Below are 25564 nucleotides of genomic sequence, written 5' to 3'. Positions count from 1 at the left end.
GCGCACCAGGTATCTCACCAGTTAACCTGCGCTCCAAGTGTCCCAGGTCTATTCCTCAGTACCAAGTTAAACAAGTTTACTGTGGACTTCTTACCAGGTCCATTGCAGACTTCTTGGGTTGCCAAGTCTTTTCTTAGGCATCTTATTTTTGACTTGACTTTCTTTACTAGCATTGATTTACAAGTCGTTCAATGGTTCCTTGATCTGCACTTCACCAAGTATATTCTGGAGCTCCTGGATGAACAGGTCTGCGAGTGGAGCTCCTGAAGTCCACCATGCATTACCAGTTCACTACCATTGTTAACATCGGAGTGCGTAAGTGCGTCATCTGGATTTGCCATTTCAACCTCCTGGTTCTAGGAAAAGCTAATAGCTTTTGGCCAGTGCATCTCTCCACCCTGTGAAGTTGAACTTAGCGTCTCACTGTGCAACGTTCCAACTGGCCGTGAATCAGAGCGGCCGTGTTGAGCAGAAACAAACATACCTGCTGGCGAAGTGGCCCGTTTCCTTGACGACGCCCCTTTGAGACGTTGGCCTTCCTTCAGCAAACCTTACACGGTGACTCACCGTGACCCTCGTTAGCATCGCACCTGAGGGCCAAACAAGCGTGTGCAGGTAATTGGCTGTACGCTCTTAAAAGCCTCTGCAACAGGCAACAAATTTAGGCCACGCATAGCAATGAGGGCGATTTCCCTGGGATTATTGTGTTTATCTGCCGGTGGCTTTTATTTGAACTTGTTTTTGTTTTCACTCTGCCAGTTGAGATGGAAGCACCAGACCTCTCTTTAGCAACAGCCACTTGCTTCTTCCAGAAAACGCGTTCCGGCGGCATAGAGAAATCGCTCACAAGCATCAGTGCCGCGCGGGTTTGTATTTGGATTTGCGGCACAATACGTCACGTTTGACCCAGATTGATCGTTTTGTGGCTTTGGAGATATTACTGCGACGCTCTCCACTCCAGACTACTGCATTTTTGAAAAGGCCAATCCATCCAGGGGAGCGGGACGCCAAATAGAAGCTTGTGCGCTCTCCATCTAAAAGGCAGAGATTACGCTAAGACCTGGCTCCTGCTGATATCGGCGGGCTGACAGGTTTAGAGATTACACTTTGTCCAAAAAACTTTATTTATAGTGACATAAGAGGATTCCAGCCGCCTCACAGCAGCACATCTGAATGCCTGGCGACATATTTCAGACAGGCCGGTGTGTCAATAAGCTCTATCGCCGGTGTGGCGTCATAGCAGGCGCCGCCACATCCGTCACGTCTTCATAATCTGACCTCCTTGAGGACGCGAGCTGCTGCAGAGGTCAAACTGACTCAGTATCACTGTAGAAAAGCCACTTTTCTTTACTGTATTGTCCATGTTTTGTTGATGTTTTCTCTCCCATTGTTTCAACCGCAACTAATAATGTGCATTTAAATTGGATTTTTTTCTTTTTTTTTTGTTTCGCTTTAGCAGCTATATATCCCACATTAGGAACAATTGTTGGCTCAATATATTGCATGTAGATAGGGTTTCCTTGGAGAGTTCCTTAGCTATTCCCTGCTATATTCAAATCAAATCTTGCTGAGCGATCCAGAGGCTACGGTTGCACCAGCGCCCCAGTGCCGGCGACCCCCTGTGCATGAATACATTTGAAGGACGCTTGTTTCTTCATCTGAGCATCCACTGAAAGTCCTTCAGTACTGCCTCTCAAAGGTCGACTCCCCGCGGCCTCGCTTCGCGAACAAACACTCGACGACTCGCTCAGACACAAACAAATCAGGGAGCCCAATCGGGACGACCTGGCGGGGTCGGGGGAGGGGCGACACTCAAATAGACCCGGCGCCCCCCGAGGAGGCAACACAGCAGCGTAAGTGGGCCGCGGCCTCATCGATAAGAGCAGTGACATTCACCTGAAAGGAGCTGAGAGGAGCACTCTAATCAAACCTGGAGGGGCTGAAGAGCCTGGCTGTACTTCTGCCACTCATTCATCAGACCCTTGTGTTGTTAAACAAATCACTAGATGAGGACATCTGCTACTGGGCAGGTCTGAAGAACAATTGTGATAAATCTTTTATATATATATATATATATATATATATATATATATATAATGTTTTCTCAGACCATGCCATTATTTTTATATATATTATTATATTTGTTTTCAGACCCTGCCACTTACGTTTAACACCTAGAAAGTTATATTTGTGTGTGTGTGTATATATATATGTATATATATATATATATAAGTTTTGTCACTGGTTGGAGCTTTGTTTCTTGACGTTTGTTAGTGTACTCATTTTATTCTCTTGATACATCAGATTTTTTTTCTGGCCAATTGTTTTCTGAGGCTCAAGTTATAGAAGCTTCACAGAATAATAACATGTCACAGGTTAAGTGAAGTGCAGTGGAAGGGTCCGGAGAGTAGATTCACGTTTACATTTGAGTCATAACTCCACTGTCATTAACTCTGCTGATCCAAAGCTCATCGTCGTGAGAGAACAAGAACTACTCAACGGAGAAAGGATCCCCAGTGGCACAGGCCACCAGTCCTTTATTAGCATAGCAGATTAGCAGAGCGCCACAGAGTCGGAGGATTTGAAACCACCAAAGGAGGTGAGGGTGAGAGAGCTCACCACGACACGCTCCAATACTTGTATCATGGTTATGGGCCAGAAATATATGATGTTGGAGCTAGTGATCGAGAGCCTGGCTAATCACCGCGGACACGCGGCAGGATTAGAGGGAGGGCGGCAGATGGTCCGGGGCAGTCGGGCCTGCTGGATCTCCCGGTGGGTTGATAAGACTCCCTTAATACTCAGCCCACCGCGTGAGACCGGCAGCGGTTGCTCGAGGGGATGAAATCCGGGAGTCAACACGATATTCAGCTGGTCGATACGGAATTATTGATCCCTCATTACATGATAACAATGGTTAATCTGTTGAGTGTGCTTTCACGCTCATCTCTGCGCTAACCTATCAAACAGAAAGGGTTCGAATCCGCGGTTGAGGTACAAGCGACTTCTGAGGGAAACTCTTTGAAAGAAGGAGGAGTCATGACGCGATGGGACAGTGGTAGTTTGGTGACTGACAGGCTAATGAGAAGTGACACAGAGCTGACCGCTCAGCAGCGTCCAGCTAAAGTGGACAGCATATGGCTGCAGCGGAAAGTTGTTGCCCTGAACTGAAACCACCACATGATGTCCAGAGATCATGTGCTCAACGCTGGATTAAAACCAGGACGTGATTCGCAGGTGCTCAGGAGCACTGCTCAACTCTTTATTTGGAGTGTGTTCTTGATGTGAGTCGCGACGCGCATACGCTGTCAAATGTGCGTTAATACAGCCAGACTTCATGGACTCTGCGGATGAAAGCATGTCTGAAGCAGCCAACATCCACATCAACAGTCCAGAAGTCAGAGAAAGAGTGGCCTCATCACCACGCTCACTTGTCCCACAGCGATTCGCCCAGCTTTGTCTTCTCACGCTGCTCGGTATCGAGCTGTGGGCGGACCGCGTGGGCCGGCACTCCCGGCTCGTCCCTTCACACCAGCTTTCTGGCAAACACTTAGCAGCGCTGACACACATGCACACTATAAATCCCCGTTTGTAATCCGTGGAGGGAACGTTGGCACTCCCCTCTAAGGCCATGTGGATCAGCAGGCGGCTTTTGGCGAGTTTTAGCAGCTTCAGTGGCAGAAGAGGAGTCTTCTGTGGTCACACCTCCGGTTATATCTGGAGGACACGCCAGCCTCCGTCATGAGAGGCCTCAAGGAGGGTGGTCGTATTCCTCAGCAACTCTGTTGGGCCAGTTCTGCGCTGTTTTGATTGTTCATAGACAATCTGAAAGCTTTATTAAAATTACATTTAGCACAAGCATCGATCCGTTAAGTTAACCACCTGCTTCACGCTGTGTTGTTACCATGGTGATTGTGTCAAAATAGTACTGGAACAGAACTTGCAGCTTCAGCTGCTCCTCACATGTCATTTTGTTTTTCAACGCCGGTTGATTTCTGCTACTGCTGCCTCACCTGAACACCTGACTGGAGTGGAGTGGACGTCCCACACAGGCTGTCTGCAGTTTGACTGCCTTTGTCTTGTCAGTTGCTTATTTCTCTGTGCATTCCTTCCGTTCACCAGAGCTGCTGGAGCTTGTCCTAGCTAGAGGTGTGGACACCCTGGGCAGGAATTCAGCCTGTCACATATAAACAGACAACCACTCACGACACATTTTCAAGATGTTGCTGGGCCAGGGTCACACAGGTTGGAGGAGCAGTGCCGGGTTTGATGGTGCGGTGTGCACTGGAGGCCACCAGTGTGTGTTGGAGATGTGAGTGCTGGTAGTAAAGTGAGACTTGTCAATGATTCGACATGATTCTTCTGTGAGCAGCGGGACTGTTTATCGCCTCATGGGTTTTCTCTCAGCGTTGAGATACTCAGTCGATCGATTATTCTGTTCTGTAAATAAAAATGGGCCTTGTAATATTTCGGCGCTCCAAGATAAAGCGAGGGCAGAAGACAATTAGAAGCCAACCATAGATCAGAGCGGCGGAGTGGAGCCGCAGCATTCACGCTTCCTGTCGCTGCACACGCCTAGCGAGGACTCATTAATGGCGCCGGAGCCAAGACGAGGCTGGGTCCTGTAATCCATCATGGCACGTGTGACCTCTCTCCTCGCTGCCACTGGCTCTCCCCCGCGTGCCCTTCGCGCTCCTCTGTGGACGCGCCGGCGCCCGTGGCCTGCTTGGTTCAGGGTTGTTTGATGAGGCCTCTCGCGCAGCTCCTCTCTTTATCTGTTGCTTAGCTTCCAATTACCACAGAAGAAGCACTCGGCTCCGCGGCTGTAATTAGAGAAGTGTTTCGCTGCTCTTTCCATAAACCACACGGAGGAATGACGTCAGTCCTTCACCACTGCATGGTGAACCTCTGCCTCCACATCAGGTCGCGCTGTACGCGCCAGCCTGGGGCTCTGCCATGTATGTGCTGTCTGACATCTCCTTGTTGACACGCTTTCACTCGGGTGGAAAACAGTGTTGTTGAAGGGCAGCTAGTAGGATGGCTGCGGTCAGGGTGAAGATGAGTTGGAGCTGCTGCAGTGCATTATGGAGTGGTTATTTATATTTGCTGGTCATGGCTAAACTAAATTATGAAATGATATCAGACATGACCCTCCTGTTGGACACCCTTTGGGCAGAGCGAACTGGAAGGATGGAAAGAGTCCCACACATTGCAGATGATCCGTGACAATGAATCGTAGCTCTCCGCTGAGACTCCATTGAGATGAAAGGCATCTCTTCAGCCACTGCAGGACTTCCGAGAAAAGACACAGGCAATGATTTTCACCGTAGCACTTGAACCACAACTAATAGTGAGACAAAGCCTGAGAAAATGTCATCCATCAGCTGCGTGTTTACATCGGCCCGCTTCACTCCTTCTGAAGGCTTTCTTATTGAGAAGGCGGTGGTCACGCATGATGAGGAAGAATGAGGTTGTTTCCTGTCGAAAGAAGTGTGGAATTGACTGCGCGCTTTCGGCGATCACCTTTTCTCCGACTTGTTTGTGAACCCGCGGTGAAAGAGAAGTTGGGTTCAATAACACTCACCGTGGGAGTCCTTTGATTCTACTGGACTTCTTTCAACAAAGACAGTGACGCTGCTACAATAACACCTTTTAAACTCAATTTGGTGCGATCTTGCAACGCTATTAGCAATTCAATAGACTCTGAGTCATGTGTTTCCCGTGGATGGCAATTTTCAGATTTTTTTACAGGCGTTCTCAGCGTTCTTCTTCTGTCCACTGACGGCTTTCCACTCATGCAGTTGTTGCTTCGTAGCGTCCAACAAGCTCAAGCCTGGTTGGACTCACCGGAACCCAAATGTCTGCTTGAATCCTTCTGTCTGGAGACACCAGTGGAGGTGGCAAAATGAGTCCCATGTTGCAAAGCGTTTATGCTGTTGTACGTTATGATGTCTCTGTTGCTTGACTCTCGGGTTAATGACTTGTCTTGGTTGATGTGCTTCTGGGTTTGAATCCGCAGTAGAAAGAATTGGTTGATAGGTGTGTGACGACTCACAAATCTGCTGAGTTTTTTTGACTCAAATCATGGCGAGTCTGAGCGAGTCAGTGTGAAGCAGACGGGCAGAAGAGCTGACAGCTCTCTCGACTGAGCTCCTGCCACACCGTGATGCTCATGAATGAAACATTTACTGTCGCGCTCATCACTGGCCAGTCAAAATAAAGAGGCTCCAGCCTCGCCAGGACCCTGAGCCCTCTGCGACACCTGTCAGAGGAAGTTCTTGTCCCTGAGTTTCAGCTCTCCACACGTGCCTCCGTGTGTGTGTCTACCTTGTTTAGCTGTACTTGTCGGGACCAATTTTTGGAAACACTCCTCCTTGTGGGGACCATCATTCTGAAGATGAAACCATCAAAATAAGCGGGTCATCAAAATTCAGTTTGGTTCAGAGTCCTGGTTAAGGTTAGCCGTGTGTTTTGGATGGTTTGGTTTAGGGGGAGAGGCATGGATTTCAATGAGCGGTGTGTGTGTGTGTCTGTGCGCACGTGGCCCTGGCTCTCTGGAAACGTAGAGAACAGGATTATATAGCTGTCATCACTGTCAGTCAAGCCCCCCCATCCCCATGAGCTGCTGACAAGTGTCGTCATGGCAACACAGATAATGTGATGACGGTGTGTGTCGGAGCCGAGTGCAGCAACCTCTGACCGCACCTGTCCCGCAGGCTTGACGACTTTTTAATGGGAAAGCCAGGAACTGAGAAAATAGAATTAGAGGGTGATGTGATAATAATCTGGGTTGATTGAGCTGACATTTGGAGTTTGTCTGAGACGGTCAGGAAGCAACCGGATCCGCCATGGGGCTGCTGCATCCTATTCATATTTTTGTCAATTGTTTTCTTTCTGAATTAGCTCACTAACTTAATTTCAAAGTGTAAAAAAGTAAGTTGCACATTTAGCTAATAAAAAGTGTGTATCATTGTTAAGGACTTAAACATATAGATATATTTTTTTCTAATTTCTTTATTTATTTTTCAAAAATATGATAACTTCATATCCCAACTTTGGTCATTTTAATGCAACATTTTAATCATAATTAAACTTATTATGTGAATCCTTGTGTATTCAGTTCAGTAAAAGGAATAAAATATTAAATAAATCTTAATTATGTAGCCAAACTCAGATATGTTTTCATCTCTTGTTAACCGTCTAAAATAAATTCTACAGTGGAAATTTTCTACATTTTTCTTCGATCGGAACTGTGGCGACCACTAGCTGCCAGATTATGTCAATGTTTTTGAACAAATGCAACATATATTTATTGTGCATGTATTGATTGTCTGGAGGTATTAGGCGTTCGGGAAGATGTTTGTTGCAACAACATAACTTTATCAGCACGTTCATCCACTTGTGTTAAGGTGTTGCCAATAAGCGTGTGTTAAAGGTTCCTCTCTGGTGTTTACACTTTTGATGTTCATCAGAGCGATAAGTCTGTCCACCTGTCTTCATCGATGATTCAGACAGATTAGGTCTTGGACCTGCGAGCCCGTGCACTGAGCGCGCTCTGACTCGTGTGTCCGCTGCAGTGTTTTACATTTGGCCAGAGAGCAGCTCCAAGAATGTGTTCCCATTGTCAGGTGAAAGTGGTGATGTTGGTCCCGGTCCTGGAGCGGAGCCAGCGTCCTGTTGTGTTTGAAGTATAGAAAGCAGGACAGATACGCGTGTGTGTGTGCGCGCGCAAGTGTGTGTAAAATGTAGGTCAGTCCTGCTGTTGTAGCCTGCTGGTGAACCCTCCAGTCAGAATCTGGACAATCGAAACTGGCATGTGAGCACTGATACGTGCACTGAGCCTCTTTTTTGGCCCTTTCATCGATCCTCCGTTTTATCCGCTGCTTTGCCCCTCTATAAAAACAGGAACCGATAAATGCCCTGCATCACAGCGTGGGAGCACCAGCCACTGCAGGTCAGCCAGCGCTGGCCCCGTGGACGCTGCTCCAGAGAGGCTGATTCCTGGCCAAGCCCTCCCCCGGCCCACCATTAATTTACTTGGAATTAATATCATGAACGCGTGCTCGTCCACGCTGCCGGCTTTTCTCATTTACTGTCTGGTCCCGGGTGAGCGAGACGGCCCGAGGAGCTGCTCCGCTTTAATGTGAACGGAGACTAGAGATGAAGGAGAGTGAGCTCACGTCTGCTCCTCAAGTGAATGAGGCTGGACACTCTGGAAACTGGTGCTCTAAACCGGACTCGATAAATGACTTTCTTCCTGCTGGAGAAATAGAAGTAACACTTAAGAATATTGCTCTGTCATGATTCATTCGGCGAGTGCAGAGCACTTCTCCAAACTGGGCCGTCATTCACTAATGTAGGTCATGGTACGTTAGCGGCTTCGACAGACGGGTCAAGATAAACATTGTGTTGAGTGAGTCATGACATGTGCCTCGATGTGGCAGTCGCATCAATACTGTGTGTGGCTGTAATGAGTACATCAATACGCAGCATGATACTTCCACAATACATTGGTCCACAGCACTGTCCTGTGAATACCAGCCATGATACACACCTCAGTCAAATTTAATTTGTAAGTATCTCACTTGATACTTGAGCTCTGCACGTAGCTGAAGATCCGTCCGTAACACGCTCGTCACAGCGCTACCATGCCACCTACTGCCGACAAAATGTGATCGCTGCCTTACCACACAGACTGCGAGACTCGCCTCAAAGGTCAAAGCATAACGCTGAGTCATGAAACGTTAAATACCTGAATAGGTGGTCTGCTCTAGTCTCACTTCTGTAATTAATGAGACGTAACGCTCTGAGGCTCAGTTGTTGAGTGTGGTGCCTGAATCACAGCCAGCAACAGTGAGCATGGAGGCTGTCAAGATCTGCTGCTGCTGCTGATCGAGAATACAAGCAGGTGACCTCAGGCCGCTCTCCCGTTGAAACCCGGTGAGGTGTTTCAGACAGCGGAGCACGGTGTGACAGACATTTGGGGAGCCTCACTGTTTCATATAGAAAGCACTTCACAGTCTTGCCACGGTCTCCTCCTGGCCTTGGGGACGTCTCAGGATCCTTGTCAGTTTAAGTGGTTTAAGACTGACAGTTGCCTCAGAAGGATCCTCCGTCTGATCGCGGGAGTGATTTTGGTAAACGTTTGGAGGAGTAAAAATATCTTGAGTCCAGGCAGGATTACACAAACAACCTGCTTGTTAATATCACAAATATCACCCAGCCTTTACAGGCTGCCTCGTAAACAGGTTTTATGGATTGTGCTTTGTTTACTCTTCTGTAGTCGCGGGTAGAAATGGAAGCGAAAAACAAAGAGGGAAGGGAGACATGAACACATTTATTATGCAAAGAGAAAGAGAAACAAAAGAACAGAATTCAAAATGAGTCCAGGATTATCACTTCCAACATAATTTACATAAAGACGTCGCCTCGCATTCTTTCTATGATGCAAACTTCTCCATCAGCCTTGGCTCTCAGACATCCCATCCACCAAACCAGCCAGTTTTGGTTTACGTTCTTGTTAAATGGCTGTGGTTCATGGCTCACCTTCATTACCGAGAAGCACTTAAGATGGTCGCTTATATTCCATCAGTGTTGGATCGATTAAGTTATCTTATCTAAAATGGAGCCTGGGCCTAAGCCTGTGCTCATCTCGGTGTCGAGCGACGCCTTTATTGCCAAATTATTCCCCATTATTGCTGTAAACAGACAGCTGGTGCTGAAAATGTGAGAAGGAATACTAAGTCAGGCTGCGCTGGTCTGCCAGCACATGTGCTGTGACTTCTAACGTTAACTTCTACCCCTTGTTTTTTGGACCTCAGCTCCTCCCGCTGGAGCAAAGTTTGACCTGCGGAGAGGTTCCTGACATCACAAGGAGTCCTGCTCTAGGAGGGTCGGAAGGTTTGGTACCTTTAAAGATGTGACATGATTGGACTCCTGTAGTATCACTGGGGCCATTACGGCATGCCCTGCTCCGGGGTCATGATGCAGCATCTACTAGTGCACATTAGGTCTGCGACATAACGTAGGTACAGACCATCTGATGCAGCAACCATGATATATGATCTCACGGCTCATTGATCTTGAGCTCGCCAAAGATCCGAGGTGCTTGTCTGTGTTGCAGAAAAAGATGCCCCAGCTTGCTGTAGTTGCAGTTTTCCCATTATTCCCATTTCACTAGCACTTGGTTCTGAGTGCCCTCCACTATGAAATGCACGGCGACGACCAAGTGAAGTGACTGACGTCCCTAGCACAACACTTCATGACGTCACGCATAAAGACAACATGTCATTGGCTGCCGTGCTGTGTTTGGTTTCCTGCATATCCAGTGTTGGAGACATTCCGCTCCAACGTTTTTGCAACCTCTTGCATCGATGCTGATCATCTCACTTGGTTTGGTGAACGAACGGAGAAGAAATGGGCGGGGCCTATGTTGCGGTGATAGATCTGTTAGACGTATGAGGATGTTAACGTTAGCCTGGATGCTAGCCCACTGTTGTTTGTTCAGAAGATCTAGAAACATACTGTTGTACATACATGTTGTATCGTTCATGTTGTCGGACACGGTAGACCATTTGGGTCATAGTGGGACACACTACACTTACATGTGAACGTGCAAAACCCAGTGTTAGGATGATAAATGGCACACAGCGTCTTCAAATTAACTCCTGTTCCTCACTGGCTTCACCTTTCAGCAGGTGACCCATCTTATTGCTGGATGAGACCAAAAGTTATTGCACCTCTTCCTCTGTCTGTGACCTTTTTCCTGTTGTCCTCATTGACATTTTTCCGGAGTGTTTGATCAGCTATCAGATCCCTCCCTGCTCTTTGTCGTTCCCTCCATTATGAGTTCAGTCTGGCTCACCTAGCCATCGTCTCTGTGCTACAACCTCCACCACCTGAGTTTCCCTCACGCAGCAGTGTGAAATATGAAAATCACGACAGGGAACAGCCGGTAATCAAGTGCAATAACAAGCGTGATGAGGACTCTAATGGAGAAAAACACTGGGACTGGATGTGAGTCTCCTGCTGCCGCCCGACCCTTCCGGCTTCCCGTAAAAGAATTAGGATATCTACAAAGCCTTTACTCTGCGGCATGGAAATTGACTGTATTAACCTTAAGTGGTGCTTGACACTGTAATGCTCTGCTGCCAGAGTGGATTCCTGATGCCTCGCACGTATGCCGACGTTCCCCACCGGCTTATTTGTTGTGGGAAAGCAGAGGAAGCCTCAGGAATATGAGCAATGTGGAGGAAAAAAGCCTGAGAGGGTAGAGATGATGGAATGGGTGTGAAAGAGGAAGAGAGCGGCAGAAACAACAGAGACACTGGCTGGAAATAGATGCAGTGTTTCCAGATTGAAAACCCCCCTCGCGGGAAGGAAATAATAAGACATCCCCCGGTGCAGTCGACTGTCACGCGCCGTGATTGATCAAGTCAACGTCGTCTTCTTTATGAAGGCGTCATCAGCAGCAGGGGTTTCCTGCACGGCGGAGGGATGAGGCTCCAAAACATCAGCTCAAATGCAATTCCTTCTGTCAGGCTGTATTTTTCCAGCCCGTACGTTGATACAAAGGTCCAAATCGACCCGAGGCAGATGGACTTTGAAGCTGCCGCCATGTAGTGTCTTCTGAAGACATCTGGCCTCTGAGGCATGTCGGCTCTGGACCTGAAAGGCTTGGCTGTCAATTTAGATCAGAGGACTCGCGGCGTTTCCTCCCGTCGCAGTCTTGCAATCGATATTAACTTATAAATGTGATCAGTGATCAGAGCGCAGGAGCTTGCTTGATGGCTTGATATAAAAGCAGGAGGCCATCAGCTAAGAGCTTTTTTGATGTCCCACCTCCTGAGCCTAAATTGTCAACAGTGTCGGTTGTGAATACCAAACAGGCAGTTCACGAAGCGTTAAGTCATGAGTTGGTTTTCTCTGACTTGCATTCCTGGCTTTTGAGTCTTACAGTGGCCGAGTATACGACCGTGTTGGAATGGCAGCAGTGTTCCTCACTCACATATCCCATTGAATCAATAGGTTTACATCCCTGGTGCTAGCAAACCACTGGATTCTCCTGCACTACACAGTGGACCTGAGTCGCTGAATCTGACTCTGAGGACCTGACACTGAAGCGCAGTCATTCATACAGACGTGATGATTAGATTGCAAAAGTTGCTCCATAAAAGCATTAGTTGTCGTTTGCTCCACACTTTTTTTTGGCGCCGCTTTCATCTGCCACATTAGCAGGGCTCCCTTTCAAGATGTAAAAATAGCCAATATTTATTTTCTGTTTTCACAGCCAGCAAGCCTCTGAGAGAGAGGTGCAGGGTTTTCAGACTCAAACCAGAACCAGGAAGTACACACTCATTCCTCCGCCAGCTGAATTCGCTGAGATTTGCCTGTTAAATCGTAGCAGCGCTCTTACATTGTCTATTAAATGAAGATGGGCGCTATTATCTGAGTCACCTATTATTGTAGGGCCAGTGATGCGCTCAGTGAGCTCTGATCTCTGTTGTATAATTAATATACGCTATTAAAATGATGGCTAACAGCTAATGGATGCAGTAAGGAAGAGGTACTTGAGTATCCCAGCAGGTTTTACGACCTTCAGAAAAGACAATGAACAACTTCATGGCTCCGATAAACTCGGGCTTCTTACGCTCACTGCAGCAATCTGAGGGTGATTTGACTTAATGGTGTTGTATTGCGAGCAGATGCTTTACACAGAGAGATGTGCAGCGGTGACTCTGCAGGGTGAAATAGTGAGGTACTGAGTCAAACCCTGCCGGATGGTGTCGAGGGTTCTCCACTCATGCTGCCTGCTGTGGCATCAGGTTAATGAGGAGTTGATGGTAGCGACCATCTTCGTTAATAAGACTGTAATTGCACCTGAAATATTTTCAACCACCAGAGCAGAAGTGAGTTAAGACTCCTCCGTCGCCAGATTGCACATTAGCCTCAGAGAGAAACATTGACATAAACAAACAGTCCCTCCCCCTTCTGTTTGTTTGTTGCTGTCATTTTCATCTGCACGTTTGCAGCCCGTTGTGTGTGGAGGATGCCAACAGTGATGCAGGAGTTTGTGTGTCGCCGCCGGCCGCCCAGGCTCCCTCCCCATCACGGGTCATGGCACCGCAGCTCCCCACCTGGCGGTCCTCCTCCTGCCCTCCTGTCCTGCGCTCTGCCGATTACCACTCTAATCCATATTTAATGGATTCAGCACGTCCTCCTCCTGTCCTGATGCCGGGCTCTGATTAAACCCCCGCCGCGCTACAGTGCCACCCAGATGTCGCCGCTGGACCCGGCAGAGGTATCCGCGTTTGATGTGTTCAGGCTCAGACTTGGAAGAATCGATCAGCTGACGCTGTGCTCGCACTTACAAGAAAGCTATTATCCCAAATCTGTTTAATCTGACCGTGGCGTCTCCGCTTACACAGACGTGGAGGAGCGGCGCTTGAGCCGCGGTGGATGGCTATGGTGATGGTGTCGGCAGTGGTCTCAAACTGGGATCGATTCAGCAGAACAAAATGTCAGAGACGAAAATAAAACATCCTGCAGTGGCTGCTGCGATTAGGCGAGGGGACGTTCACGTTGGTCGCCACATAATTTCCTGACTTTTACTGAACCTGGCACCAAGCTACACTAAAGAGAACATGGCTTCCTGTTTCTGCTGCAAGTGATTATGTTCAACAAGCTCCTCCTGATCAATTCAACGATAAGAAGAGTTCTCACCATCACTCCACACACCTGCCTCCGGTCTCACCTTTCACACCCAGTCTGTGACGTCGGGGTGTGAGTTACTGACAGCCGGATGAAAACAGTCTGCTCTTTGACGCAGCCATGGAAGCAGCTACTTCATCTTTGCATCTGGTCATCCTGTCAGCTAATGAAGTGCTCCGCGCCTCCCGCTGAGCTCACCTCAAAAACTGGGAGACGCGCCTGTCGGCCCTCTGCAGCATCGCAGTTCCTCGCTCTCTCACTGGAAGCTAATTGCCCCCTACTGTTGCCAGCCTCAGTCGTGTCAGATTTTCAGTCTGATTACGACCTGAATGTTTGTGAGTCCACGGCTGCATCTCAATCGGATCAGGCTACTGAATCGATGTGTCGCTCTCATGTGTCCAGCCGTCGCTATGAAGAGCAGCCGAGGGAAATGTGTCTTCTGCTCGTCCTTGACTCTGCTTGTGTGTGTGTCTCCTCTCGCCGCCTCTCTGCTCTCATGTTTACCTGAAACGTCGCAGCATCCGAAGCAAAGAGCAGAAACAGACTCATGCTCATTTATCTCCTCAGTCCCCCCCCTGCTGAGCCTGTGTGTGTGTGCTCAGTGTCAACTCCTGCTCCTCCTGATATGCTCTCCTCCGCTCGCCCTGTCACTGCAGGAAGATTTCAATATCTCATTCCTTCTCTCCGAAAGCTTTGTTCTCCTCCGCCCGGCTAATTCGCTGAGGAACCGAGGTAGAGTGAGGTGTGTGTGGCTCGCTTATGCATTCTGATATTCCCTGTGATGTCACGGCTTGTTCGCTCACGGGTGGAAATGTTAGCCAGGAATATCAAGTGACTCACACTCTTGTTCAGCAGCGCAGGAAATGAATCAGATCCCAAAGAGTTTCATCTGCCCCCGAGCTCATCTGGGCCATCAAAAACTGCAGACAGGAAGTGGAAAAATAATGGCCCGCTAAGTCAAGTAACAGGAAGTTGTAAGTGAAGACATGAAGTTTTTCAGTGAAACAAAATCGATGTTTTGACAGAGCCTTCAGTCGGTCATCAAAATCCAAATCACCAGGAGCTGAGTCGACATTTAAGCCAACAGTTATGCTAATGACAAATATGTGCAAAGTTACAATATTAACTGGGGGCGTAAGAAAATACTGATATACTCAAATATCGCGATTCTTCATTGCACAGTATTGTATAGATTTTTTACTGATATATGATCATGTGATCTTGTCTGTTTTTTTCAAGTCAGCAATATCAATATTTAATACGAAGATATTTGGATATGGTTATAATGTTTACCAAAGGAGCGATTCATGACCCTGTTGCAGCGCGAAATGTTACTTAAAGTCTGAAGTCATAATGATAAACTTGTTTTTGTTTGATACTGAACACACAGTATCACAATATATTGCAATGTATAGTATCATCGCCCCTGAATCGGAACACGTATCGTAGGGCTTTGACCGCACAACATTTCGAGCTGCTGATGTACAAAGTCAGAATTTGGAGTTTAAATCTACCAAATTCGATGTTGAGTCAGAGCTCCGAAATAATGAAGGTGAATAATTATCGTTCAGACTCATGACTTGCCTTGTTGCCATGGTGATGAAAAGACGGGCGGAACAGCAGAGGGAGGAGTCTTCATCGACCATGATGTTTGCTGATGACACAGTGAGGGAAAGAATGGGCAGGTGGAGCTTGGAATTGGAGAATGAAAACATGCATGTGCTTGATCGAGGTGGGTTGAGGGATAAACAGGGTGGTGGGTTGGAGATAAGGATGTCAGAGCTGCAGCAAGAGTGAAAGAGAAGCCTTATAGGACTGAAGTACTATGATGCATGGTTTAGAGAGTTGGGACAGTCAGAGATGAGGACACTGAGGTCGTCATTGATGTGACAAGAAAGGTCAAGATCAATGAAGAGTGCATCAGAAGGACGGCACAGTTAGGGAGGGCAGATTATTTGGGTACTGTTGGAGAAGTTACTGGCTGAAAGAGGCCTGGATGAGGCACAATGATGGAGTGAAGAAGAAGATGCTGAGTGACTGAACTGTTAAGACGCAGAAGCGAGCAGACTCGTGTCTCTGCTGTGAACTGCGTTTGTGGACTGACTCCATGATCTGACTGCCGATATTTAACAGATTCAAGAAGACAACTCGCAGCGCTTTAATACCAACACAAGTTGCTCAACTTTAATTCATGAATTATCCTCAGTTTAAATATCACCAGAGGAGATTCAATATATTTCCAAGCTCTTCATAAATAATAACTTGTCTTTGCCGACGCCGCTAATTAATGAAACGTTTGCCTCGTTGACCTTTCTTTTTGCACCGATTGAGTTCTTTTATGGTGGAGCAGGAAGCCCGCCGACTCTCAGCAAACATATGTGCGGCACGAGCGCCAGATGGATCCAGACTCCCCACCGCTCACGTGCTCCGGCAACTCTCCGAGTCTGCCGGCGTGTAGCTGCGCGGCACTTGATGTTGTTGAACGGAGATTTATGCTCCCACTGAAGTGTACAAACAGTTGCTCACACGCATCGATTGGCCCTGCGGTCAATCCAGCGATTCTGTCGACTGGGAGCTTTTCTGAAGATCTACACTTTAAAGGGATATGTTAATCCACTCGGCGATGCAGGATGATTTATTAAAAAGTGGTCTTGTGCTCCTAATGGAGATTTATTTACTCACCTGGTTAAGCCTGAGCGGGATTATTAGCCGCCATGTTGCCATGCATAATGGTTCAGGCAGCAGCATCCATCACTGTGGCATCTTATGCCACCAAACAACTGAACTGTCTTTACTGCCTTTGAAAGTGAATCTCTTGGTCAACTTTCTGGAGGAGCAGTATTGATTTGCTTCTTCCAAATCAGAACCCTTAGTTTCTTCTGCACCATTCTTATCTGCAGCGTGTGAAACGCATTCTCACACAATAACACGCCTCAGTGTTCAAACTAAATCCCTCATCTCGTCTTCTGCACGTTCACGCTTCTTTTCTTCTCATTCATTCGTTGACTGGTCCTCAGAATTCATCCTTACAAAACGTTCGCTGACACTCGGAGGTCAGGGATGATGCGTTCATGTGCTGTCAGAGTCAAATAGGGTTCAGTCCTGCACAATGTGGTTTGCTCAATTCATCATGACAGTTGTGTATGACGGAGAGATCAGTGCTGCATCTTCAGTTGTGGGGACTCGGTGGTGGATAAAGAGCTGAGCCTGAAGATAAAGCTCTACTTGGACAGGTGGATTCTACTCTCACCGGTGATCACCAGCTTCAACTAGATCACAGATACAACAGTTTCCTCTGCAGTCTGTTTGGACTCTCATAACGGTAGACGCTCAGTTATCTGCAGAGAGTCAGAGGAAAGCTGCTGCTCCTCCAAGGGAAGACCAGTGAGGTACTCACCTCAGTAGTAATATTGGTTCATAAGAGATTGTATTTCAGGCAACCATCTTCAACTCATGGAATATTCACCATAAGAAATTCCTGCCACTCAGACAGCGCCTTGCTTGGACTGGTGGTAGAGTCAGGAGTGTAGACTCTGTAGTTGTGTCGTCCTTTATATAAGCTCGAGACAGCAGTGGAGCGGTGTAGAACCCAGATGCTTGTCTGGCAGGCAGAATATATAATATCAGAAGTTCAGTCAAATCCATCAGAAGAGAGAGGAGTGGCTCATAATCCAGGTCATGGAAGGTCAGCGCAGTGTAGTTGCAGCCAAAATAGTGTCACATCCGGAGGAAAGCAAAAGCAGGCTCAAATTCAAGGTTAGAGGAAAGAATTACTCTGGCTTAGGTCGGCGAGCCACTGTACATAGAGGAAGACAAAGGTCCTGCCTTCTTCCACCAGTGTAATCTGGGTCACATGCAACAGAGGTTGGCTTCAGTGAAGGCTGCTCGGAGTCTGGAAGGCGTGTTTCCACACGTGGTCCAAAACTATTAAAAACTTGCAGAAGGCGGCCAGGTCCGACAGTTATGTGAGAGGTGAGAGGCCTTTGGAGTTGTTCGTCTGCTTTTGCTCCTCATCATGTCTCTGACTACCACAAGATGATGTTTAATAATGGCCTGATGGATTAATATGATCACAACCTTTTCACCAGAGTGAGGCCAGAACTCAGTAGTGAGGCCAGCGATATGGCGGCCATCAATATCCTAGCAACCGTCTCCTGGAGGCTGTATAATCAGGCCCATCTCGCCCATTATCAGGCGGAGAAGGTGGGAGACGGGAGGGGCGCCATGTGGACTTCAGATGTAAAAGCAGGACGGCGCCTCGGCGGCTCCTCGCATGCAGATGCTCTCTTCCTCCCTGTTTATTTCCGCCTCATCATTTGATTAAGGCGCGCTGCCGCTTGTCAGTCTGGCACCATGTGGAAGCAATAGCCGCTGCGCCGCGGCCACCTGCTTGCTGTGAGTACGTCTCACACGCTTGTGTCTTGATGGAAGCAACACACACAAGGTCAGAGACAGCGGGCGCGCGGCAGAAAGGTCATTTGTCAGGCCGTGGAATCAGATGAGGACGCTGATTCTTACCGATGCTCTTGACCTTCAACCGCTTTTAGAACACGCCGCGGTCTTCTGGAGCATGGATGCAAATTAAGCACAGATGATTAGGAGCAATTAGAGTTTCCAGTCTATAAAGCTCTTCAATTAAAATGGAAACAAAGCCTTGTTAAGACTTACGAGTGGAATGAATAGCTTGATCCGAGAGATGTGCGAGGAAGGACTCCCTCATTCAATTAACTTGGATCTGTGGATTAAACAGTGACTCACAATCTGCTTTTCCAGTGATTCGCTGCATTTCAGTCTCACGCCACCAGGACCGATCGTTGTGCCTCTTGAGATGTTTCCCACATGTTTCACTGGCTCAGCTACCAGTCTCATCCCAATCCAGTGCTCCCTGGCTGCTGTGTTCCACCTAGATGGCCAAGAAGGTGGCTGTCTGGTGGAATTATGGAAGAATGAGTGAGTCCCATGACTGGAGTCATTCACCATGTCATTCAGTTAGGGAGCAGGTTACAAAGATCGGTTTAACTTTCACCACAACATTCCGTCTTATATGTGAGTGAGTCACTTACTCTTGAGCTACTCGACATGACGTCGGTTGGATTCGTGGACATGAAAGTGAGTCCCAGTGAGTCTTGAGCTACGTACTCATATCGACAACAGCAACTAGACACTACACTGTTTGATGTGTCATAACCAAGTCTGTTAGTGACGGCAGCCGGCTCTAGCAAAGAACATCCCATGTAGCTACAGTCAGAAAGTGAACCCATTGAGGCTCAGTTGGAACTAAAGGTCTTGTTATCTGACCTAGGTCTTTGGTGCAATGGAGAGGTTTGAGCTTCCAAATAATACTTGGTGAAGTATTCCTTGGCTTTGCGCCTGGTAAGGTCTCCCCTGGTAAACCGGTCCGAGTTGAAGGACTAGACCAAGGGCTCTTAAGCTTTTTGATCTCGGGACCCACCTTTTCCGGAACAAATGGCCCTGAGGCCCATTCAACGGAACCGATTCATTAGTCTTGGTTTCATTTGTGATCAATAACCATATTTAATCTACTTAAACGCAAACAAACCAAAACCTTGTACAATGACATGAAACCATTTGATCATTACATAGATATTTTTCATCAAAAAGTCCAACCAGCAGCAGAACCAGGTGCAAGTCATATTCATTTGGGGGTGACTTCTTCCACCCTTTATCCTCTTCTCCTGTGGTGCTGTGATGCCTGCTGCTCTGTAGCCATGACTGGACCTGCTGCTAGCATCCCCAGCTCCACGCTTCATGTTACTGAGCCTAGCTCTAATTAAACTTGTATGATTTCCTAAGTCTCGCTCTCTGTCAGGCCTAATCCAGCAGAACCCCCCGAGGTAGTTGTACAGGAATCGCGATGCTACTTCAGGGAATTAGTGCCATCCGCCATAATCGTCATCGTTTGAACAATAACAAACATGCCAGGCGCATTTAGCGCCACACCGGTGTGAAGTTAAGTGCAGCTGTGGAGCCTGTGACGGAGACGCAGCGATCTGCTTTCATCCGGTCGACTCATTCAGCTTCACATCAGATTCCGCACCATCAAAGATGTCACCTGCCTCTGTCAGTTGCTCACCACCTGTGTGAGATGTGGAGAGCGGAGTCGTGCTTTCATCACACAGGTGTTAGCCTCACCTATTCCCCGACATGTGGGTTCAACCAGGACATGAATTATTCAGAATCAAAGAGTTGCTAGTGGAGGTTACTCTGACGGGATATCTTCTCTCAACATTGAGGCTTCAGGTGGTTCAGTTCAGTTCCATGAAACCATGCAACATCCATAATTAACATGTTCCACACTTTCTTAATTGAAAATAACACTCCTTCTGGGGGCGAAACATACTGCCGATCGTCACGCGGAATTTTCATATTCCAATATTTCCATCTTCTGGCTGAATGTTATTCATCTACAGCCCCAGTTTGTCATGCTTGCAGCAGAGGCCCAGATGGTGATGCACGTGTCAGTCATGGATGTATAGCTGCGACGCTCGCGGCAGGAAGAGTGTGTGTTTGTGGTCGCTTGATGTTGGCTAATCCAGAACCGGGCACATTTAAACAAGTGTGAAGCGAATGTGATGAACGGCAGACTGGCTGCACCGGCCGTGTCATCTGCTCTGTGATGCAGCTCCAGCACCAGGACGCTCTCTGTCACCGCTCCTGACAACTGTGGCCGACTCTCCCTGGAATTTCACGCTCGCGCCTCACCAGCGTAGGCACTGCCACAAATTAGCACAAGCAAGCGTCTGCTGTCCTTCGGGAGAAGCATCTGTCAATCATCGAATCTATTTTGGGCGTGTGAAGTCTGGGGGCGGGGTGTGGAGGGACACTGACAGGTCTGGAGTAATCAATCATCCGTCCCCGCGCTCGTCTCTCAATTACAGAGGAATTGAGGCGAGTGATGCTGCAACGTACTGTGTGGTCAAAGCAGAGGGAGTCCTGCAGGTGGGGCGGTGCTGGCGCCCCCACCCGTGCTTACATGTAGTGCAATTATAGCTCAACATCCTAACAAGACTCCCCAGAGGAGCAGCAGTCAGTGACGCTGTCAACTTGTGAGTTGAGGTTGCCGGGAACGTCTCATTATTCCGCAGAGCTCACACAGACACAGTTAACTCTGAGTGAACCATCCTGCCCCAAAAAGTCATTATGAAAAGACAACTCTGGGGATCCGCCGCCTCCTCCCCCTGACCCCCGCCTCCCATGAATAAATTACGCATGCACTTTTTATAGAAATGCCAGGTGAGGAGGGTTGGTGTTGTCAGGCTTCACGCCCAGGTGGGTGCAAGCCTGTGCTCCAGACCTTTCCAGCTGCTCTCATGGAAGGACCTCAGGACTGGACCTTTTGCAGACCGTGACACCATCAGAGGTCCATCACAAGCACCTGGCTCTTAAGGTGCTGCTGAGTCGAGAGCTTCGGCCTCTGGCTCTCATTCTTTCCACCATCAACTGTAAGTGACTGTAAACAACGGGGTCAAGTCATGGACAGGGAGAGGGTCTGGAAACTGCATTTATGCTTGTGGTTTGAATGGAATTGAGTCGATTGGTTGCAGAAGAAGGCGGGAGTGATTTAATCAGTTGATGTTTTATATCCTGCTCACTGGAGGCAGACCATCTCGCACCAGTCGTCTGCCGGGACATATTTTTGGCGAGATGAGCAGCTTCCTCTGCGATGCCGTTCTCCGTATTCTCTTTTGATCTCACACACCGGCTACATGATACAAGGGTGAGCATGAAAAGGGCTAACAGAAGGCGGTGGGTCGATGTGGTGGTACCATCGCAGTCTGTCGGCTGCAGCCTGCTGTGTGTGTGTGTGTGTGTGTTGTAATGTAAGACAGCGTGTACATGTGGACGTGCTCGGAATCCAACTTGGCTGTGATATTTGTGCTTGCGGTCCAAAAACCTCCTACCTACTGCTGCCTCAACAGATTCTTGGACGCTGGACCTCGACGGGTTATGAACAACTGTCCGTGCGGTTGTGGATCCAGTCGCTCACACTGCAACGCGCCGCTTTAATCCAAGGAAAGGGAAAGCGCAGCAGCTTCAATTTCTCGCATTTTAATCACAACACGCTGTTTACCGATGATTATTTAATTTTCTGTCAAGTCAGCGGAAAATTAACCACAAGGCCTTAAACACCACAAAAAAAAAAGAAACGCAGGCTGTGGATTTTAGTTTACTCTGTGATTAGTTTCCATGAATGTGATTCAAAGAGCATTTGGATTCAGCTGTGAATGATTCATGTGAGAAGCTGAAGACGTTTCTCTCATTTGAAGAGTGGTTTCATGACTCACAGGTTCAAGTGAAGCTGCGTTTTCCTCCTCTCAGTGTCACCGTCTCTGAGGTGGAAGTTATCAGGATGAGCAGCAATGACGATCCGAGGGCTTGTTTAGTGAGTGCTTGGTGGACTCACCAGCACAACATGCTTCAGATACAGTTCACTATGGGGGGCAGACTTCCCTCCGAATCACATAGTCAAATACTGTTGACAAAGTGCAGCGCCTCCAGGAAGTTCAAGATGACTTGATTGTGCGGTTATGAAGTCCACAGAATGAGACAGCAATTTCTGTTTTTTATGGGTTTGGAACTGAAGTTCCCCTGCTGTGACTCATAACTCTGTCTTGTCTGTTGTCCCCCTGGAATCACCTGTTGGGACTATAGCTGGCTGTCCTGTTCTTCACTTGCCTACAACTGGACTCACCTGAGGTTCGGACTCACTTTGCCAGCCATGACTCTCAACGCTTTTCAGAGTGTGGTTTCCATCACTCCTTGTGTGGAGCTGTCTAGTGAACGGCGACAGGGAGGCATGAGATGTGCCTGTTGGTGTTGGTGTTCCAGAACCTTCTTATCTGAGTGAGCTCTATTTTCACTCTCCTTCATGCTTCTGACTCAGAGCTACTGCCGCGGCTTGTTCATAAGCTGTGGGCCATTAGCAGCACTTTCATTTCTTGTACAGTCTGTTACGTTCACCTTTAGCATGTTAGCACGATGACTCATTGTTGGTCTTATTTTAGGGTCCCACTCGAGGATCATCCAGATGAAGGTAAAAGGCAATGCGTGTGGGGGAGGTGTAATCTAATCCCAGACACATGAGCTCCCTGGGCGGAAGATCTCGCCGCGTGATTGTTAAATTCATCCTAATAAAGCAACAACATCAGAAGTCCCTGCGGCAGCAACACACACGTAGATGCAAACACACTGGCGCTGCATTGTTCCCTCGGCTGGCGTTTAATTCCCTTTTCTTCGTCTTCCGCCTTCCCCATTAAGAAAATCCACGCAGCACGAGTTAATCCTTAAAAATAGAGATCAAAAGATTATCTGCGACTACAAGCTCACTGCAGGATGTTTGTATCAGAGAAGGATTTACAGAAACTGTAGACGCAATGATCGCCGCCGTTAACATCATCGCGGTAATCCACTGACTCCACGTGTAGAGAAACATTGTGAATATTCCAGTGGACCTTCAGATGGGCAACTGTCAGAATCATCAGTCGCACACATCACTCAGCTGGAAAACATTCCAGGCAGTCTTCCAACAACAGATCCGGGGCTTCATTATACTTGGGAAAAAAACCCTCCAGTATTTATCCAGTACTTACACAGTAATATAAACTAAGATACCAATGTAGCAGCAGGGAGAAGAGTAGCTCGTACACACCGTCATGGCTTGCACCAACTTCAGCAACCACGACTGGATATCAGCGTGTGCCCGGAGCACTTCACGCTGATGAGCTTAAACATATAATATCACCCAGAATTGTGATTCCATGTTCTGCTTTCCTTTCAGTTGCAGCTTGTCTGAAGTGCGTTCTCGCGGCAGTTTGAGCTGATGAATTAAGACGATTGCAGAGACGTGAGGAGGAGGTTAATCACATTCTCCTCCTCGTCCAACACGCCGCCCACGTTGGGGAAAAAAAAACATCGTAATGTATTTGAAATTGACACAAACACGGATGGAAAGCACAAATCAGAGTGTTTTCTTGGAGAGGTCAAACCCGGGAGGTTGTTATCTCAGTTTAAATCCGGGATTTTTACATTTCTCCTCAAAAGCCCAAGCTATTTTTGTCTTGTTTACTTGACAGCTCAGTGTAGCTGAAGCCAGTCTTCATCAGGATGCGCTGTTTGTCTATTAACACCCTCATGTTCATGGAAGGTTTCACTCTAACACACACGAATATGTTCCTGAGGACGTGTGAGCTTTTCATTAAAGCCTGTTCGTTTATTGTCATTTTTCTCACGTGTGTTGAGGCTGCGACTAAGATGATCAGATGCATCGCACAGACCTACTGAACACACACCTGTACGTCTTTGTGGGGACGTTTCATTGACTTTCCCCAGCCTCTCACCCTGAACCTAACCATCCAAACCCATGGCCAGTCTTAACCACGACTCTCAACCAAACTGAAACCCAATTATATAATAATAATTACATAAATATTTGGTGATTTGGACAATTTAATATAGTGTTTACTCGATTGGTCCCCGCAAGTATAGCTAAACCAGGCACACACACACACACACACACACACACACACACACACACACAAGGGAATGCACATGGTTTTTAACTTTTGAACCTCTTTTCTTGACTCAAAACAAAGTTTGATGATGAAGGTTCAGGTCCTGAGCCGAAGTTGAAACCGTGAACTGCATTTTAGAGGGACATGAAAGGAAGGAGATTCGTCTGCTCATCTGAGAAGCAATGACTGATTCAGTCGCTCCCATCCGCGGTTGAATCGACAGCAGATGAATAGTTGAAAACAGCTCAGCGAGTCACGGGTTTGTGTGGAGTGCAGACGAGGGTGAATCCAGAAGAGTAAAACTCCCTGCTGTGTGCGCTCATCCTCTCGCTCGCGGCCTCTGGTTTTCTTGCCAGGCTGTCCCAGCTCTCCGGGGCATCTGTCAGCACACATCTGAGTCAACAACACCTGAGTGTGTACAGTGGCCGGCGCTGGAGGACTGTTGTTGGGCTGTTTGTTTGTTTGCATCAGCTCATCTTTGCTTTTACCTCGACAGACTGCAGAGGCGCAACAAAACACACCCACAAGTCCAAACACACACAGCTCCAGTAGTGCGCCCCTGACTCATGCACAGACAACCTTCCAGCCTCGCCCCAACACGACCTTCTGGTTCCAGATTTACCAAGTCTGTAGTGGGCCTCAACACGGTGACCTTCTGCGGCCGCTGGGCTGTATTTAGGAAACATGATTCTGATCGCTGGAATCATTTTCTGACCGTGAAGTCGAGCAGCCTGGCACAGACGTTGCGCACCGCGCGGGAGTCTCAGCGATCCGGTTTGAGCTTCAGTTGGAAATCAGTCACCGCAGAAAACACTCTGAACTTAATGAGATAATCAGCTCTTTAATTATCGACCCACGATCTGTTGTTCTTATTTATTGGACTCATTATCTCGTCGGTTGCAACACAGCAAATGAGTTTGACTCACGTGACATGAGCAGCACCATCACCTCGCACATCAGAGCCGTCAGTTTCTCCGTGGGCGTCACGGTGTGGAAGAGAAAGTGAGCAGAGGAGGCAGAGAGACCGCAATTCTCATCGTGTCTCAAACTTCTATCTTTCCTTGATTTTTAGTGTTTTTTCTGTTTTACTTCATTTTTGAAAAATCAAACAAAATAATACTTTCATTTTTTAACATCACCAGTTCAAGGCAGAGGCACTTATGAAAGTATTCATTGGCCCATTATATGTTGTAATATTAACCATGAGTCGTCTGTGAGCCAAAAGTTTCTGCAGCAGAAACCTCAGGAGAACCAGCCTGAAGACAGCAGGGCTGACAACTGACTGAATGCTAATGTGAAGAATGCTAATCGCGTGTGCTAAT

At 47.7% G+C, this 25564-nt stretch overlaps 1 protein-coding gene across 1 annotated transcript in view; it reads left to right on the top strand.

Annotated features, from left to right (window-relative positions):
* The window catches only part of LOC128772128 (thrombospondin type-1 domain-containing protein 7A), an 84311-nt gene that overhangs the window by 8768 nt on the left and 49979 nt on the right, over window positions 1–25564 (top strand). The gene's annotated exons all lie outside the window — the stretch shown is intronic.

The sequence above is a fragment of the Synchiropus splendidus genome, chromosome 15 (assembly GCF_027744825.2).
Source record: "Synchiropus splendidus isolate RoL2022-P1 chromosome 15, RoL_Sspl_1.0, whole genome shotgun sequence".
Lineage (NCBI taxonomy): Eukaryota > Metazoa > Chordata > Actinopteri > Syngnathiformes > Callionymidae > Synchiropus > Synchiropus splendidus.
This window is presented reverse-complemented; position numbering and strand designations above follow the sequence as displayed.